At 34.5% G+C, this 20426-nt stretch overlaps 1 protein-coding gene across 1 annotated transcript in view; it reads right to left on the bottom strand.

Moving 5' to 3' along the window:
* Positions 1-19507, bottom strand: part of CDH10 (cadherin 10) — a 94788-nt gene extending 75281 nt beyond the window's left edge. Inside the window, exon 1 of the mRNA XM_066326254.1 lies at positions 18989-19507. The gene's annotated coding sequence lies outside the window, so the exon portion shown is untranslated. The remainder of the gene's footprint in view (positions 1-18988) is intronic.
* Between the last annotated feature and the right edge of the window lie 919 nt (positions 19508-20426).

Here is a 20426-nt window from a genome sequence, read left to right as displayed (position 1 = left end):
GTGTTATCACAGCAGCATTCTTTTTATAAATAAATGTAGGACAGGTAGCTAATACAATTTATATTGGCAGCAAGATTTTATGATCTCTGCATTAAACAGGAAAGATTAATTAAAGAATTTAGTTGTGGATGGCCACCTTTTCCAATCCTATTAGCTGTGTTACAATATGTTTTACAATGAAGAGACATAAGATACTGAAGAAATCCATAAACAATTTCTAGGTGAGAAGTGATGTAAACTCCCCCTGAAGGGGATGGAACAACACTGGACAAGGTGTGCAGCTGTAAGCAAGGCAACTGTTAAGTTAGGGATGATTCAGTGATAAGACATTTAGAAAACCCAGCAGCCCAGCAGCAGCACATTCACATGTTGATAAAACAAAACCAGCTCAGCGTGAGAATCAGGCATTCTCAAGGCCCACACACTGTTCACTGCAATTTACAGGTTTTCAAAGCATGGGTCTAATGAATTTACTACTAGTATAGAACATGAATTGGCTGAAGCAGCTTCAGAATATTTAGTCATTCTCTGATTAAAAGTATACATTTTCCACTCCAGTTCCTCTCTTAATTCTTCCTATGATTGAATAATTATCATGCCTGGTGGACAGAGAAAAATTACTAAATGTCAACCATCTTAATGCTTGTGAGGCAAAGATCACTGAATATGATTTAACGGCAGGCATCATCTGGATTAAAAAAAGAGAAACTGATATATAAGGAGGATTATTACCTAGAAGAAAAATAAAGTACATCTTCTCTACTCAGGGAAGAGCTCAGCTAAAATAATAAATTCATTTTGAATACCACATTTTAAGAGAGGTATGGAGAAGAAGACCTCTCATGACTGTCATGACAGAAGGGAACAAACTGGTGCTGCTACATTATAGAAAAAAGACATGGGAGAGGGGAGAACAAGTTACAATTTAGAAATATGAAAGACTTGGACATGGGTTAATCTGTTATCCATATCTACTGAATGTGCAAGAAATAATATTTAATATGATTTGTATCTGAGAAGAAGAAAAACTCAAAAAAACAAAAACAACAAAACACAAACCCAGCCCTGTGATTTTATTTTTTTTTTTTTTTAATTTTTATGATAATCACATCTACAGACAGAACTAGCACACATTAACATAGTACAATTAATCTCTGAAGACTGCCTTGGAGATTAACTTCCTTTTCCACCTCTATCTATTCTTAATCTTGTAAGTGCTATACCCAGAAGACCAACCCTGAACTTCATTTTATTTAGACTGAAAAAAGTAATAAAAGCCTATTACATAATGTATACTTTCAGATATGTTTCACAACCACACAATAACTGAACAAAGAAGGAGAACCAAGTTTTTTGAGCCAATCTTAATCATGCTGGCCCTATTTTGTGAAATTAAAAATAGTAAAGTGTTCCATTAATGTAGATGTAGATGCAACATAAAGTAGGTAATATTTGCAGGCTGACTTTCACAGCTCTTTAGGGATTAAGCATAATTTGAAAAACTAAATGATTACTCATATTTTGTTTGCTAGTATCTCACTCTAAGTTGGCTTTTTTACAGTTGTCCCTTTAGACTACTGGATTTTCATAAGTACTTTATAACCTCACTGGAAACAAGAAACAGACCAAAGGCCTGAACACGAAATGGTTAATGCTTATGCACCCACTGCATCTTCAAGGAAAGAAAGATGGTATGATTCTAAGCATGCAGAAGAAATTCTGTCCAAAAGAGGAAAAGCCCCATGAAAACTATAATCACATTGCTATTAAGAATGACCCATCTCCAATATAACATTTGATTCTTTTAGATATTTCAGTTGTTTCAAATCACACTAAGCTCTAATATGATACGTCATTTAGCATCAAACATAAAATTTCCAAAGAGACAGTGGTGGAAGGAAGCAGAGGAAACAAATCAATATTACTTACAGAAAACTTATTTAAAAAAAAAAAAAAAAAGAGAGAGAGAGAGAGAGAGAAATCAACATTTTATTAAACTGGCAAACTACTTCATCAGACTTGAAAGTTTCCAGATTTATGTTATTGTATACTGCTATGTTATTTTACTTGAGCATACAAATGCAATATATAGCCAGTGGACAGGGATGAACCTGAGTTAGGACAGGTTATTTCCAAACTCTGTGAGCTATTCCCAAGTCTTAGTTTTACAAATGCCTTATCTTTGTGACAGCCTCTATATTTTCATACAAAGGATTCCATAGAAAGACTTGCAAAAGCACCTAAACTTGGCAGTTTGAACAGTCTTTACAGCCTTAGTGTTGGAAACCCAACACCAATACACTCTAGAGAGATTTTGTTTGCTTTTCACTCCTGTGTAGTGTTAAATGGGTAAAGCTGCACATCCTCAGAGAACTGTGCATCATAAGCACCTTGGGTTATGTGTTTCACCTCCCAATACACAGTTCAGACATCCTGGTTCTTCTCTTCCTCATGAACATTTTTGGTCTTTTTTTCCTCAATCCTTCCACAAACACTATGTCACAAGACCTCAAGGAAATGGAAGGGTTCTGAAGAGGATAGGCAAATCCCACCGGCATGTGTTTACAAAGAAAGAGTCCCAGAGACCATATGCAAAGCAGTGCAATTATTAGGAAAAATTCCCAAAAATTCTTTTTTCAACATCTATACACTCATAACTGTATTTCTTAATTTTTGATAATGTCCAATAGTCAAGAAGACTCGATTTTACACTTTATTTGCTATACAATGCAATTGCAGTGCTCCATCTCTAGGCTAAATGCTGAATGTTAGTTTTGCTTGAGTTCAAAAGAAAAAACAAATAGCCCCATCAGTTATGGAATTATGATTAAATTTATATTTCACTAAATAATCTTCGTGTGCTGCTCAAACATCCATATAACACACAATTCTAGGAGGTAATAGGACTACAGACTAAGCAGAGAGGATATAGTCTGGGGGTGGCAGGGGCTGTATTCTTTAATTATAATATATTACATGGACAAAAAGCAGCCTAAAGCTCTTCAGGAATTCTGAAACCTTTGCTGTTTTACAAGCAACCAGGCAGTGCACAAACAGACAAGAGGTCAGTTCTTGTGCACAAACACTGTTGCAGCCCAACAGCCCCCATTACTTTGCATATCTCTTAGTAGCTAATAACTGATACATGATAAAAAACTGACTTTTCTTTATCGTTAATTGAATCTTTATAAATAATAGCCTTTATACACTGAAAATTATCTAGAAACTATAGCTGTATGCCATTAACATCCTTGATAGCATTGAATATTCTTAAAAGTACCAAAGTACATGATAAAATCAATGTTTAAAAACTAGCAGAAGGCTGAATAAATACTAAAAAATATGTATTTGTTAAGCATATGCAAAGTAGCATAGTGTCTCCAAGAATAACCTGTGTACTGATGCCTAGAGATAGTATTTTCTTACGGATAGAGGTAAAAGGACTTATCAGATGACTGTTGGTGTCTGAACAATGACTTAATGTTTCTCCTTGCTACTATGCCATATGGTCTTTTACATGGTTTCAGGGCATTGCTGCACCAATTAGGTCTGTTCAAGTTTAACCAACTTTTGTGGATCCCGGTGACACAGCCCAGGAAGGGTACACCTGGAGTTACTTAACAGCCCACTACAAGAGAAATTTCATGCCCAAATTAATATATTTTGATCTCAAAAAAAAAAAAAAAAAAAAAATAAAAAAAATGTGTTCTGTGTTTTATCGACATAATAAAATGCCTCACAGAGGAGTTCAGACTCCTTGTAGCCTGTCACAGAAAACCATTTGTTCACAAGCACCAATTATTTCAAAGCACTCAATTCTTAATTGAATTTCAAAACATTCAGTTGTTAATTTGCTATGGTACATCATACAGATAAAAGATAAACATCTGTGATTGACAGAAAATGTGAACTGAGAAGCAATGAACATAAGAAGGATGTCCTAAGCAAAAAATATGACACATAAAAGAAACTTCAAAATACCAGTACCTGCACAGAACAGAAAGCAAGCCAAAAACTGGGCCATATTGGAATAAAAGTAACATTATAAAAATATTGCTTATAATTTTGGAAATTTTATGAACAGAAACACATAAAGGAAAATATAAGAATCATTAAAATTCTAGGAGTGATGTATATGAGTGTATTAAAAAGGCTTAAAATTTGATTTCACTAATAATTTTATATTATAGTCTTATGTGGAAGATTTAATAATTCTAAAATACTTGGCAGTGTTTGACTTACAACACTGTACTATTTCAGTGAGGCAACTTATTAGTATTCTATTAAATATATAATTCCTTATATTGCCTTGGATATGAAAATTTCTGCTCAATGTACCCTGAAGCAAAAGTGCAATTGAGCACTTCCTAGGCAATAAGAATGTTCAGCTCAATGCAAGTTTTCATTTTGCACTTCTCTACCAGGACAAGCTATGATCGTGTGAATTCTCTATAAAATTTAATCATTCCAACTGTCCTCTTCATTTCATTACTAAAGCAGGCAGCTCATTGTGGTCCTTAAATCAATTAAATCAACTTCCCGAAAAATAGTTATTGGACATCATTGAAAGGCAATGAAAAAAGTCACTGCCTTCTAAGAATTATGTGAGCAATTAAAATTACTCTTTTATTAAAATTAGGGTGGAAACCAACGAAGTATCTGAAAAATTATAAGTTCTGAACAAAGTAAGCATTAACTAAGCACCAGCTGAGACAAATACGTAAGGTGGATGGTTAACTAGAAGTTAAAAAAAATTGGCTTCAGAAATACAGAGCTGTTTTATTCTTATTTTCTTCTCGAAAATTTGTCTCAGAACAAGGCACAGCTTTGTTTAAGGATGAAGTTTCCCAAAGCACACGTGTGTACATACTGGACAAAACTAAAAAAGAAAAAAGTGCTGAACTTTGTATATCTGATCAAATCCTGCCAACAGTAATGGAAATGAAACACAAGATTAAATAATTTTTGAACTTCTAGGGTCTCCCCTGCACAGAAGAATGTGAGTTTATCAACATACCTGGCCCTCAAACTTCTGTGGTTTTTTGCATACTAACTCCAGTTTGCAATACATAGTAGGAGGTAGTTTTCAGTCCTTCCTGGAGGCAAACTCCGTCCCTGCTATTATGAAGAGGACATCAGAAATCCAGTGACAATGAGGAGCTTCTGCAGTGCTGCCCAGCCCTGAGTCCCCTGGTTCCTCACATGCATGACTCCTCTGCCTGAACAAGCACCCAGTACTTCAAGCATGGCCTAACTGACAAGAGCACCTGACTGCTGCTGTTAACCAAAATGCCTTTCAGAAAAGTACCAGAACACACAGAAAGAGGCAGATTAACTCTTATTTAATCTCCTTCAGGATTTTTTTTTTTTTATATGAATGGCTAGACAGACTAGCATGGTCTTTTCAAAGTGCAAAATCTGTGAAGTTCTTGTGGATAGCAGTGTGGACTTACAAAAAAAAAGCAGGAGAGACAATCATGCTCACCATCCTTTCTCATATAAATCAGTTGTCAGAAACATTTAAGGAGTTAGAAAAGAGCTGTAGCCTGATCTAAAACTATCATAAAACTTCTGGAATATCTAGAGATAAAGGTGTTGTCTTTTTTTTACTTTGGCTGAGGAGAACTTAATTGAATATTGTTAGAGAGACACTTCCAGAGACATAAAGGTTTAGTTTCTCTGAAAATGTTTTTCTCCTGCATGAGGCATTGTGAGGCTATTAAAAATTACAGTTAAATCAGGGAAAAAATATAAGATTTCTTAAGACTGGAAATTTCTCTCCCATTTATAAGGGACTACCACTTCTTTTTGCCTTTTGCTTCCTGAATTCTCTTAACAATACTAAAAAGTGACAGCTATGCCCATGACAGTCTGTCATAGTGCTTTACATCAGAGCAGATGGATATAAATCCACTGCAGGAAAATACATTTTTATTTCTGAAGCATGTTGATTTCATCACATAAAAGATAAGATATAATTTTAATTTTTTTTCTTATTTCAACATTCATAACTTAGTTTAAATTATTTGTACACGGTAAAAGGTAGGGAAGGAAAAAGTGGGGGTTTTACAGATAATATATGCCTAGGGATCTCTGTTTATCTCCACAAGAAAACAACCAACTTTACATTGGCAAAGACAAGTTTAACCCAAGGCCATAAATTACATATCAGTGTTATTGCTTTTAATTTGGCAGTTCTCTTTTCTGTTTAAATAGCCCTTCCCAGCTTGTCCTGAGAATTGCGATCTCCAAAGGACACAGTCATAGCTACAAACTCTGACTCAGACTGTTTCTGCAGGAGTCTGAAAAGATGGCACAGCTACATTGTGCATGTAAGAACAGCACCCACGTTTGCCAGGAACCCGTGCTTTCATGACCTTTATGCCTTGTTTAAAATTTCTGTAGACTTGTGGGCCCTGAAACATGTCAGTTATTTACTACTGCAGTTGTACAGCAGGATGATTTTTTTTTTTTCTTTCTTAAAAGCTTAGGTATGTGTTGCTTAGACTAACTGGTCGTCACACTACACATAAATAATTCTGACAGTCAGGAGAACACACTAAATACACAAGTTCCACAGATCAGTAATCAGCCTGATCTGACAGACTAACCCCAGAAAGAGTTTTAAAAAGCATTTTTTTCCTTTTGATCATCTAGACAAGTTCAGTGACAGACACTTTTCGGTCTCCCCTTTATATGCAGGATCCAACAGTTTCCAGCATAAATAATGTATTTATCCACCTAAAATTCTAACTAAATTATGCACACAGGGATTGAAAGAGCAAAATCTACTGTTCAACAGGTGCAATTTGAAGAAAGGGAATACAAGGAATTTTACAACAGAGATGTGGAGATTCTAGCATTTTTTTTCAAAAATGTATTCTGAAACTGTGCTATACATATTTCCAGTCTTTTCTGAAGATAATCACAAAATCATTAACTTTTCACCTCCAGAAGCTCCACAAATAGGAAGAATCACTTCAATTGACCATGTTTCCACTTCCCTCCCTAACTTCAAAGAAGACATTGATAGATTGAATTATTTCATCTTTCTAATACATTTTCCTAACTATCTACATATTCTTTTTATCCCTTAAACTGATTTTTACCTCCCTCTTATCCACATAACACTGTCTGTAAATTTTCTTAATCTCATCTCATTGGAGACTTTCTCTTTGGTGACTTATGACATGCTGCATTATCTTTCTATACCTGTGCTTGCTTTTTTGCCCATCTCATTCCATGTTTCAGGTGAAGCATACTGCATTAGCAGCAGCTTTTAAAAGAAAGTACATTTTAAAAATGCCTTAAATAAAAAGTAAAAAAAAAAAAAAAACCAACCAACCAAACAAAAAGCCTCTGAAACATGTAACAGAATTCTATTTCCCCCTTCTTCAATATTCTTTAAAATATTCTGTATTGTTTGTATTAAAAGGAACAGAAAGAAAACTAGACTGACATGCATAAACAAATGTATATTAATCCAGAATAATAAGAAGATACAATGTTGGTAAATAAGTAAACTTTTAAGATTTAGTTTGTGAGGCCTTAAGCTTCACACTTTTCCATCCGTGTTTCTATCAAAACTATGACACATATTTAGATTTGTCATTCTTGTAAGGAAATTCACATCTTGTCAATTCACTGGAATGAGCAGTTGCAACTCTTTCTTTTGTTAAGTCACCACTTTAATTTTGTAGTTTATTACAGGAGGTAGATATAGACAGAGAGAGAAGTATTCAATACTTAAATGTTAAGAGAGTTTTACTGGGATGAGGAGGAAATAATCACATTATCACATGCCTGTATAAAACTGTTGAAATTTTGTATCTTCTTACATTAATGGTATGATTCTTCTCATCATTCTAACTGATAGGCAAGGGAGTTTTACGTCTAACTAACCCTAATCAGAGAAATCACACAATCTCTAACCAACAAAACTGAATGCTTCACCTGTTGACTGACTGATTATAGTATCCTGAACTTATCACAGTGGTACCTCAGCTACTGATTGCTTACCAAAAATCACATCCTAGTGACTAACAGTTTAATATTTACCATGTAATTGCTAGAAAATATATATTGAATTTTTAGCCTTCTAATAATTTTATTTCCTATTCAAATATGGAAAGCATATAGTACACAGTATTGGTCATGTGTACAGAGATAAATGGAATCATCTGACATTAAAAGAAAAGGTGAGATTTCAAAACAGTGTTCTCATTTGGTACTAATTTTGATTGATATTATTTCCTCCTTCAGCTGGGAGGACATAATAACTCACAAAGTAATAATCTGACATTGATTTTCAATAACTACAGCATATTCAGATGTTATTTGAACAAGACTATATTTTTTTTTCAAGAATAAAAACATCCTTCATTTTGAAAGAATGAGAACCGCACACCTTAAGTTAAAGCAGATATGTTAATTCTCTTTCCAGCTCTTTACAGAGAATAGTATATTTGCATCTAGAAACTTTCATCAGATAGGAAGTTAGAGAGAAGTAAGCAAATATGGACTATTGTATAGAAAACTCCTTCAGAAGCTGAGCAAGAATGTTATCTGTACTGATTGCAGATACCTAACAGCATTATCTTTAAAACCCCCAGGTATTAAGCTAGTATTTATTTAGTACAGAACCAAAACTACTCATTTTTCTGAATTCCAATGAAAATACCAAGAAAATATACAGCATTCCTGTGCTGTTCTTGATCTTTTTTTGCATGCAGGTTCACATGCATTTTCCCAAGCAGACCAGAAAAAAAAAAAAAAAAAAGAAAAACAAGAATGCTGTCACAGACCTTGGGTTTCTGTTAAACATTACAGGATGCTGAAGTGAATATTGCCTTGAGCTAGCTAAATATTAAAGCATTCTACAGAGATATAATGCACTACTACAATAAAAATATATTGACAATTGCCTTGAACCAGTTAAGTATGCTACAGAGATCTAATGCAGCAGACTAAAAATTTATTTCTATGTGGTAATGACAGTCAATTTTTGTGAGATTTCTCAAACCAATAATTATAGGCTCTTAAAAAGGAAGAAAACTACGACTCAGCTTTGTCTTATGCATGAATTGGTTTGTTATTTTACAACCACTATTAAAATTCATGCATACATACATATCTATCACCAAAGCAAGGTTCATTTTTGCTAAGCTTAAGAAATATGTGCTGAAAAGACTACCTCTTTGTTCCATATAATTATCCTCTTGCCACGAGATGGCACCAAAAGATTAAAAATATCTGCATTCCCAAGGTTCCCACCCAAAAAAAGGAATACTTTTCAGGGAATTGCACAAGAAATGTCTTCAGTATTTGACTTTCAACTTGGTTAGCAAGTTATGAATATCATTCTGCTTACTTTGACAAACTACTGAAATGTAGAGACTTACCACAGAGCTAATGGAGAAAAAATTGTTATACTAAAGCTTAAGTTTCCTACTTTTTGCAAATTGCAAAGAACTAGCTGTGGGCATTTAGAATTACATATTTCTTCTATAGGATAGGGAAGTAAAAGCATATCCAGTGTATTAATAAAACTGAACAGACAAAAGAAAAAAATAACTCCAAAACCATAACCAATGTATATTTTCCCTTAAAGAAAATGTATGAAACTTCAACTACTTATGTGTTATGAATTATTCCTTTATTCCATTCAATTTTTCTTCACAAATGCAATTTAAAAAAAATCCAGTGAGCTCTTAAAAAAGCTGTGTGGTATATAATGTAAAAAGTGAATAAACTCTGTTTCTAGCTTGTAAGATACTATATTGTCAAATGAATGCTTTTCTATTCCCACAGCAAAACCTCATCCTGTATGAAGAGTATTACTATATGATGTAAACAGCCTGAAGTGGACTAACTGCATAAAACCAAACCAAAACCAAACACCATAGCCCCACGTAGGACCAAAAAAAAAAAAAAAAAATCAATCCATAATCATTTCACTGGCAATTATTACACGTAACACATTTATCTATTAAAATTCCAGCAAAACTACTGTTTAAAAAACAATTCATAGCCTCCAACCAGAAAGAAACCAAGCACCTCAGAAAACAGAACTACTAATTCCTCAGCAAATTCCAAATCACTACAGCTTTTTTCATAAAAATAATAATAATAAAAAAATAATAATAAAAAAATTACAGAAGGTATTTGTGTCAGTATTGTCCTGATCTTCATCATCAATGTTTCTGATTGTACAGGAACATATTAAGCTACCTTCTAACATTTTGTTTCTGCACATCACTTCATTTTAGCTCATATATTTTAAAGTACTAATGGATTACCCTCGAGAAGTCAGCACTTGATTAAACATTAGAATCATTGAGAGAAATTCTGTTTAGTTAGATACACTTTAAAGTATTCTTTATTTGCTGTCACAATGCCTTTATAACTCACTTTTTTTTTTTCTTCATAACTAATATCCCAGTTTTAACCCACTATAATGATAACTAAATAGCTTCTAAACTTGTCCAGGAATAATTTTTTTAGTGCCAGAGCATGATGATTTTTTTTTAGTTATTTTTTGGTGGGAAAAGGAGGATTTTAATATACTAGAAGAAGAAAAGGACTCCAGCCAGCATACCCAGAGTAACAAGGAACCAGTCACATCACTAAAATGACCCAATAGTCATGGATGCCTCTAAGGCAAAACGGCCTGGGTGCTTTCCCAGCGATTCATCCGGAACCATTTCACTGGCAGCTGTGGGACTGATCCACCTAGGCTGCTTTTATCCCATTAGCCCTGACTTTCACAGCCTGCCCAAGTGGCAAAACAACCTCAGACCCCACATGTGCAAGCACTTACTGGTTGGATCTGGATGGCTGCAGCCACGGAGAAAGGGAAAGGCAGATATTTTCTCTCCTGAATGTACAAAACCTGAAATTTAACAAGAACTCACTGCTCTGTTAACATAGGGGGGTTTAGTCCCGTAATTTAGAAGGGTGAACTACTCTGATCTTTAGCATTGGTTTTTAACTCCAGCTAAGTGGTTGTTGTTAAAAGTGAAAACTTAAAAGCTCATTTGTAAATTCTGTTCTAAAGAACAATATAGCAAATACAATTTAAATCAGTGAAAGCAGTGAAATGTATTTATACTGGTGTTAAAAAACCCTTCTGATTTCATAGCTTAAATAATTAGTTTCTCCTTCACTGTCACAAAATTTTAGGCATCCAGTTTAGAATATCTCAAGCTTAGTGACCTTTTTTAGTCGCATTATAGATTCTCAAATTCTCCAGAAGATTTATGTTCATCAAAACATTAATGGGATTATTAATATAATGCACTATGTCTCAGTTCTTTTTCCTTTCCTAATTCTAATTATTCTGGCCTCAAATAAAAACCTGGAGAACACCAACCACACCTCAGCTAGGATATATTTACAAGTAGCACATGTGCTTCAGAGTGATTCAAATGCCTTGTTAATCAAGGATAGAAAGAAGAATTGTATGATTTTGTTGCAATTTTCCATCCTGTACAGATATTCCACATATGTGCTTAAAGTTTAGAGGACACATCAGGTTTTTTCTGGTGATCAGAATGCTTAAAGACTTCCTAAATACTATAAACTAATAAACAAAAAAACAAGTAATACATTTCCACTTAAAAAAGTTTTTCTTGAATTAATTAGATGAATCAGGATACTGTTTGATTTGAAACCACTTAAGAAGGGGAATTTGAAAGAGTAGTATAAGCAATTTTATAAAAGAGTAGTACTATTAGAAAGGAAAATCCATCTAACTCTATCTGCTGACATTCCATTCAGTTGTGACTACCAGAAAAAAAAGTAGTTCCAGTAAAATATAGCACAATTCCTTTTAACTTCTTAATCAGAAACTTAATAAAATGCCCCAAGCCACGGAGAGAACAAAATGTACCTAACATGCCTGGGATTCTTCACCCATTTTAATCAAGATGCCAACTTCAGTACTATCTTCACCCTGAGCACCACACTCTCACTCAAGGGAAAGAGCACATCTCAGCATGATTACATCAGAAAAGAACCTTTGTCCAATAGAGGGAAAAAAAATCAGACCTTCCTAAAATGGTTCTCAGGATAGTGTTCTACATGGCACTCTTTTATTGACACTATAAATTTCTGCCAAAAGACTGTGGAAACTATCCCTGAGAGAAACAGAATTAGAAGACAAAAATACTATTTAAAACTTGGCCATGGGAAGTGGGAAGCTGAAAATTATTTAGGGAACTTGGATGTAATATGCTTAAGTAGATCTTAAAATATATTTCATGTCATAATGAAATGTCTCACTTCTGCAATCACAGAAGCAAGGATTTTTTATTTTTTAAATTTTAATTAGGTGTAGCCCAGTAACATATTCATAAATTGAGGTCTATACTATTAGTCACCACTTAATACAAGACTATTCTGATTAACAGCACTTTTATTTTTTAGCAGAAAGTCAGGAGAGCAGGCTAGTAGCTCTGTTTAGCTTATGCCACAGAATCAAAATTATAATGCCTGAAAAAAAAATACATCATGTAACAGTATTGACACGTAAAAACTCTCTTCCATACTAATGAAAGAAGCCAAAAATTAAAAGGTATCTGTACTCATAATGAAAATATGATCTATAGCATGACGTAAACCTTTTGTAAAAGATAATTTGCATAATTTGTTATTAAAATTTATTTTTACACATGGAAAGGAAGTAAGAACTGAAATATTGTCATTTTCTTGCTTCAATTCATCATGTTTGCAGCTTTTTTTGTGTCAAACATATTCAGTTGGGTTTTCTTCTTTCTATTATTTCTTTTTTTCTTGGGTTTTGTCTCACACATTATTTCTAGAAACTGAAAGTCCAGATCATCTTCTGAATAATCTCAACAATTAAAAAAGAAACAAGCAAATGCACACTCAACATGAGCTCAATAATTAAATCTTATTAATCTAATTTGCATATGTAAACTTTTAGTAAATGTATTACCTATAATTTTCATGATGTATACAATCAATGACGTTTTATCACAGAGTCATAAGAAGGACGGGGTTGGAAGGGACCTGAAAGATCTTCATGTAATTCCAAGCCCCTCCTACCATGATCAGGAATTCCACCCACTAGTGCGGACAGGATATCCACAGCTTCACTGGGCAAATTGTTCAAGTCCATCACTACTCTACAAGCAAACAATTTCTTCTTAATACCTAATCTAAATGTCTACTTTAACTAATTTTCTACTGAAACAGAGATATAATGGATGTTCATTTATGTTTCCCAGTTTCAAGCACCATGGAAAAGGCATCAGGGAATGCCAGACTGGTCACTATTTCAAAGAGAAAGGAATTGATACATTTATAGGACAATTTTTCTTGGAATTCTCAGAAGCAGAATAAATTTAACCATCCTCCCTCTCTTCTCAATAATTACACATACTTTGGATTCTTGTATCTTTTCTCACTCTCATTTAAAACTCATAGATTTACTCCAGGTATTTTGCCTTTTGTGTAAAATATGAAACACTCAAAACTCTCTTGATTAAGGCTGTGATACTTAAAGGAACTAATGACAGAATGCACACCTTCTTAGTTTCCTAGACACAGGTATATCTCTTTTATTTTTGCTTGCTATTAGGAGAATATGACAATTAGTAAGATAATTTTTGCATACCTTAAACAGATGGAAATACCTGAACTACTAAAGTGTGGTAGCCACATGCATGCAATAAATAGTTCAGTTATATGTATTTATTTTATGTTAGTCTGGAGAAAAAAATTAATAGTCCTCTGGGACACTGCATTTTGAGTCTTACTAATAGTGCTGTAAATTACATTGGTACACATTCTTCATGTTCAAAAAATCTGGATATTATAGCATTGCAGAGTTCATGAGGATTGCAGTCATCTTTAAAGACCATGTTCTGGTCTGGGTAAGAGGAGGTATGTCATCTTCTTTATGTTGTAATGCAAAACATTGCAATAGGGTGATACAATAAACCAAATATGTAATGTGGTAAGTGATGTAAGTGATGGAATATTAACAGTAAAATATACATGTACATACATTCATATATATCATGCAGTTCTTCAAGAAAATATTTGAAGACTGTTTTTCTTAAAAAACAGAAGAATAAGGTTGTAGCTTTTGAGCTACAGAATTCTGGAAACATCTATTTTCAAGTGATTTTGTGAATCATTACCTTTAAATAAACACACACTCTCTTCATTACATGATTCCCTACTGTTTTAAATATGTTCAACATTCACTTTGAGTTACAATTAAGAGATGCCATAATAAAGTTACAAATAAAAACATCGTGTGAAGAATGATGTTAATGTGGGAATAATATTAAAAAGGACACCTCCCATGTCGCTTTTCATTACATCCAATTAACTTCCTAAGTCGCTGTATTTCCCTGATGCAGCCTGTTGGTACATGGTACACACTTCCAGAGAGCAGACTTGAGTTTATATCCCAGAGCAGGTGCCCTGTGACAAGCCAGGAAGTACCTCTGAGATGCTTACTAGACCTTTATGCCTCCTGCTGGACACACTTCCTTAACATAAAAAATGATAAACATTATCTATTTCATCTAAGTTAATAAAAAACAAGAAATGGTAGTGGGACCTGAAGAAAAAGTCAAGTAATAAAAGGGTAAATTAAATTAAGAAATAAATTTTACAGTATTCTGCTTCCTAGAATGCAAGCCCTGTTTAAAAAAGAGGTTGTCCCTGTTTTACCTCAACTGTAAACACAAGCACACATTTGAGGTAATTGTGTCTGACAATTAATAATCAGGAAGACTGCATGTAAAAAGAAATGTGCATAAGGCTTCAGCTGGCAAATTTTTTGCCAGATCACCCACATATTACCAAATAGACAAGAGGCCAGTAAACAGAACATATTAGCTGAATTGCCTTTGCTTGGGTGGTATTCTGGCTTCACACCAGATGAAAACAGAGAAAAAGAAAAAAAGTGTCCAGGTTCAGCTGATTTTGTTTTTTTTCTGTGTGCAATAATGCAGCCTGGTAACTATAACATACATAGCTCCCAGAGATGATGATTTTTATTTCTCTATTGCTTTCTTGTAGAGAAAGCCACAGAAATAGGCATCTTATGGAAGTCACCATGGAAGTCACCAAGGATTCAAAGCTGAAGAGATGCAAATCCAGCAAGCAAAAAACAAGTAACTTTTAATATAGGAGTTTCTCTTGGCCTAAAGAGAGGTTTGGAGAACATTTAGAGCTCAGAATACCATTGCTGCTTCTTTTCTTCCTTTTTGCTTTTGTGTTTTTCCAGAAGTTAGACAATAGAGGAATTAAGTTTTTTTCTCAAAAAGCAAGTGTTCACATTAGCAGATTTGAAAATGCAGGATGTGCAGCATGTGTGCTTTTTAATCACCTAATGTTTCAGTGAACTGTACCTTTAGTTCCTGAGAGCTTTCATTGATGGTTACATACTATTTAGAGCAAATGAAAGTGTGCTATGATGTGGCATACTTCTGGGCAGTGAAGTCACTTTCCACAATGTTTTGTTCAGGCATATCTAAACTGCTCATGAGAAGATGGCTTTTACTTTTCTAATTTCAGTTTTCCTCCTCTACAACAAATGATGTATCAAATATTATGTTAGTAAAAAGCCCGTAGGAAATTCAGTGGTAATACAGAGCAAATACTCATGTGGTTCCCTGAAGTCACTCACAAAATGTTCCTTACACCCTTATATTCTACCCAAATAATCAGCAGGTTTCTTCTATTTCTGTCAGTCATATAATTAATTATAATGTCAAAGAATTAGCCATCGAGCAGGTTTGGTTTTTATTTTTTTTTTTTTCAAATCTATGAAGGACATATTGTGAAGTCCAGTTAAAACACTTTGATGTTCACAAACATGATTTCAGGTGATAATAAGGAATGAATTAAAAATAATTTTACCATAACCCCATTTTCACCCCATTTCTACTATTCAACAATAGTTCAATCTTACTTTGACCCCCTGTACCAGTGCTGCAACCTAGTGGTATGATAGGGTATAAAATTATACTCCTTGTCAATCAGCCTGTAAGTATGGTTAGCAGACCTAAAAGAAAAAAAAATTACTTGCACAGAATTATCCAGATGAGACAGGCTCTCTTTCATTCATTTCTTTCCTTGGGAAATCATGTTGAGATCAGGAAATTGCTCTCTCACAATCAGAGGCAGATATTATCTTCAAATTAACCTTTTCTGACTTTTACATTTAATTATTTAACAAGGAAAAAAACTTACATTACTTAGTTGAGATTTGTATACTGCTTTGTATGTCTAGATGTGTATTTTATTAATCTCTCTCTACATTTAATTAGTTCTATGCCCATTAGCCTTCACATATAACATTACTTTTCTGCATTTTTCAACTACTGCTAAGCACAGAAAAGAACAGTAGCCACAGTGTCTACTGTGAGCACATTTCAGTATTTCATCATTCTTCACAGATCCTTTGTCTATTGAGAACATGCAAGTGTGAAGTTTTCGTGTAGCTATACTCATTTATTCTAATGCAAAGCCAAAAAGATAATTTAGGAATAGATAAGATTCTACATGCAGTCTCTTTAAGATGTATTTTGCTATTTTCTTTCCACAAAATATTTAAAGTATTATAAATATAAATGGTTGACAAGGCAAGTAGCCAAGATGTATTTTCCAATTCAACCCAAAGTAATAAAAAAATCTAATATTCAGGACCAGTTTTCAGCTTAAATATATACATTAAAATCAACACTCTTCAGACATTTCAGTATTCCTATTTAGGTGTACAACATCGTCTTGACACCACACAAGAAACCCCACAGACATAAATGGAAATTAAAATTAACAGTAACTGCTGCAGAAATAACTACCCATTCATTCAAACTTTTATGTAACAAAGTATATAAAAATATGAGAAGACTCCCTCAGGCCCAAACTGGAGTAAGAGCTAATAATCCAAGAAGTATTCCTCTCCTGACATCAATATATATTGACTCTAAATAGCTGGTTTTCAACTCTTGAAGAAGATAACCTGTTTCCTTCTTGCTTTCCTTAGTTCCCTAAGTTCCTTCTTGCATTTCCTCCTCTAATAGAGCAGACTGCTATTACATCCAAAAGGTAAGCAATTAATATAAAAGTTTGTGTAGCTGTAAAGATCTCAATAAATCCTAGTACCAGACCAGTACATTTACTAGTACTACTAAATGGCATATGTGAAAAGGATTTAGAGATTCAGAAAGTGTGCTCCAGTCTCTCACTCTCTGCTTTTCCCCTCCAGTAATATCACCGTGTAAATTTAAAGTCTACTACCTTTAAAAGAAGAAGGTAAAAAAAAGAAAAAAAGAAGACACTCCTTTTTACAGACCTGCTTCCTCACACTGTGCACATACTCACACACGCATCCACACATACATGCACAACAAGTTGTATAATTAAAAAAATACCTTCAAAGCAACAGGAGTGCTGTTGGGATAACACAGAGGCTTTTACTGAAATGAAAGGCGAAGATTATAGGCAACAGCTCCATTTGTGTGGAAGCAACAGAGATGATAGGTCCATTTTAAAATGCTGGTTGCTATTTGTCACTGATTGCACGTGTAGATGCATTCTCCTGAGCTGAAGGGCTGTTAGATTTTTACAGCTGCAACTAGTATCATGTACAGTATGAGCCTATTGAAAATTTCTTATGCAGCTGACAATGCCATCAATAGTTAGTAGTTGGGAGCATGGATTTAGATTTGTATTGTGCTGAATTAATTTAACACCACATCAAATATGGATTTTATTGCAGCAGTGACAATAAATGCTCACACAGGTGCAAACTGAATTTTTCCTCCCTCCACCTTCTCCCTTCTACCCCCTGGTTTTCCCTTCTCGCTCCATTCCCCCTTTACTGAAATGTCAAACCAGGCAATTTCCCCCCCCCCCATCTGTGTGCATATAGCTCTGAACAGATATTTGAAATATTGCCTGTATCCACTCTGCTATCCCTCTGCACAGGGATTTCCTTCATAAGAAGCATTTCTGTGAGTGTGGAAAAATATTCTGAAATTCAATCAAGGGCAGAACGATTAGCAGTGAAAGCAGCAGCAGACTTGCACAGGTATACAGAAAGTGAGGGCACATATGTGCATGTTTCATGCTATGTTCATAACTGTTACAGTATGAAACATCGTGCTTTTTTCAATTCAATTAGACTCGTTCCCCCATACTGAATTTGCAAGAACTGACTATAGATGGAAACTGATGCTCAAAAGACAGCCTGCTTACTAGGAGTAAAAAAAAAAAAAAAAAAAAAAAAAAAAAAAAAAAAGGAAAAAAGCTTAGTGTTTCAATCCTGAATGCATATATATGATGATATCGGCTTACTTGGAGAAGAGAATAGAGAGAATAGAATGCATAGCAGTTATTTCCTATCACTTGTCTCATTACTCCTGATGCATATTTATAAAATGCAAAAAGTTGTGTAAGGTAGAACAAATATACCAATTGCATTAAACAACATACTGCTCTAATACAATAACTGTAATAATATCAACAGAAAGAGAATAAGAAAGGTTCCTACCTTTTGCTGAGAAAGTGAAGTAGTGTCCACCCCAACCCAACAGAAAAAACGAGCTAATAGTCCTTTTTTTGATCAGTTTCCTCCTGGTATTTTTTAAGACCGATCCTACTTGGATCTAACTCAGGCTTTTTCTCCCAGCGTCACTTAACTCTGGACAGTCCGGAACCAAAGCTAAGGGGGAGCTCTCCCTCCGACTGGCTTTCATTCAGCGCTTCGGATTTACAAAAAAAAAAAAAAAAAAAAAAAAAAAAAAAAAAAAAAAAAAAAAAAACCCAAAAAAAAAAAAAAAACCGACAGCACCAAAAGGCAAGACGCAGCACCAGAGGCACACACACACAGAGGCAGCGTGCACAGACACTCGCACACTCTCACACACGCACCCCTCTCACTCTCCCTCCGCGGGGGGCAGCGGGAGCGAGGCGCTGCTGCTGGAGCCGCAGCACTTACCCTGGGAAGGTTGGAGCCCGGGGAAGTGCAGTCTTCCCGAGCACACAGTGATTTGCAAGTGAATGCGGTGGGAGGGTACAGCGAACGGAAAGCTTTTTTTTTTTTTTTTTTTTTTTTTTTTTTTGTGAAAGCCTGTCGCCCTCCCTTTCGCTGCCGGAATGGTTCTCTGGTTTGGAAGGCTAAGCCTCATCTGCTTAGTTTGTCGTAATAATGAATACTGAAAGCACCTCCACTTTTTGTGGTGTGGTTTTTCTTCATTAACCACTTCGTTGTACCACCAGTGGTCTTACAGCAGTGTTTATAAAAGATACATCTATTTTTACAAAATATCATTCTGGCAAGATAAAGGAAAGCCTTTGAGGGCTGAGATGAAATCACAGAGTAATTTTCTTCACTGAACTGCTTTTTCTGTTAGATTAGTAGCATTTTTCCTCACATGTCACTATTTTGCCTTATGATTAATACAAAGCAAGACAGGTTCATATAAAATTAGATATTTTCCCATTTCCAGAGGTTCTAAAAAAATTCAGCATCACTACTAATTCCCCATTAATATTTTTTCCCCAGTTGGTACTTGTGATTCCTGCTTTTATTTTAGTCATTGTATTTGGACTTCACATTTTGCAATGTGTTTCTTTTCATCGAGTTAATCTGTGTTGGTTTCATGTTTCTAATACAGCAAATTGGACTTAGCACAATCCTCCTTGGATCATATCAAATTCAATCCTTTCATTGTGATACTGTAGACAGTTATGTGTACATTAGTTAGAAGAGATTTAACAAATAGTCACATAAGATTAAACCAATGGATGTCAGTATTGCTCTATTTAAGATGTGTCATAAGAAGCCTTCTCTGGTTGCAAAAAAAAAAAAGTCTTAAAAAAATGGGAAACCCAAGTTCTCTTAAAACAGGAGTTGAAAAATGTATTTGGGAGTGAGGAAGAAAGTAACAGTTTCATTATTAGGAAATGTAATACAGAAATATGTAGCTCGCTGGGTGTTGTTAAGCTATTCAATGTTAACTGTTCTGCTTGGGTTTTAGCTGCTTTCTAGAGAAAAGACAATAACAATGATTAAAAAAAGGCAACATCCTCTCCACAACTGGTATAATTTCCTAATGTAACCACCTGCTGTTGCTTCCCCTTATTTGTAATCATCAGTAGGAACAGAATTGACCCCTCACCTAAGCACAACCTTTTGGCAGATGAGCAAGTCAGCATTTCAGTAACATGCTATACTAGAACGTGAAGACATCATCTGGAGATAGAAGCAAGTAAAGCAGCAAAATGCCAAGTGGTGGGGGCAGAGGGAATCTCTTTTGACTGCCATATATGAAATGATATTGTTTTAAAAAATTCATCTACCCTGAGAGATTTTTTAATCTTTTGAGGAAAGGAGTTGAATTCATTGGCTTTCATTGTACTTGGACTCATAAATA

Source organism: Sylvia atricapilla, chromosome 1 (assembly GCF_009819655.1).
Source record: "Sylvia atricapilla isolate bSylAtr1 chromosome 1, bSylAtr1.pri, whole genome shotgun sequence".
NCBI classification, from domain to species: domain Eukaryota; kingdom Metazoa; phylum Chordata; class Aves; order Passeriformes; family Sylviidae; genus Sylvia; species Sylvia atricapilla.
This window is presented reverse-complemented; position numbering and strand designations above follow the sequence as displayed.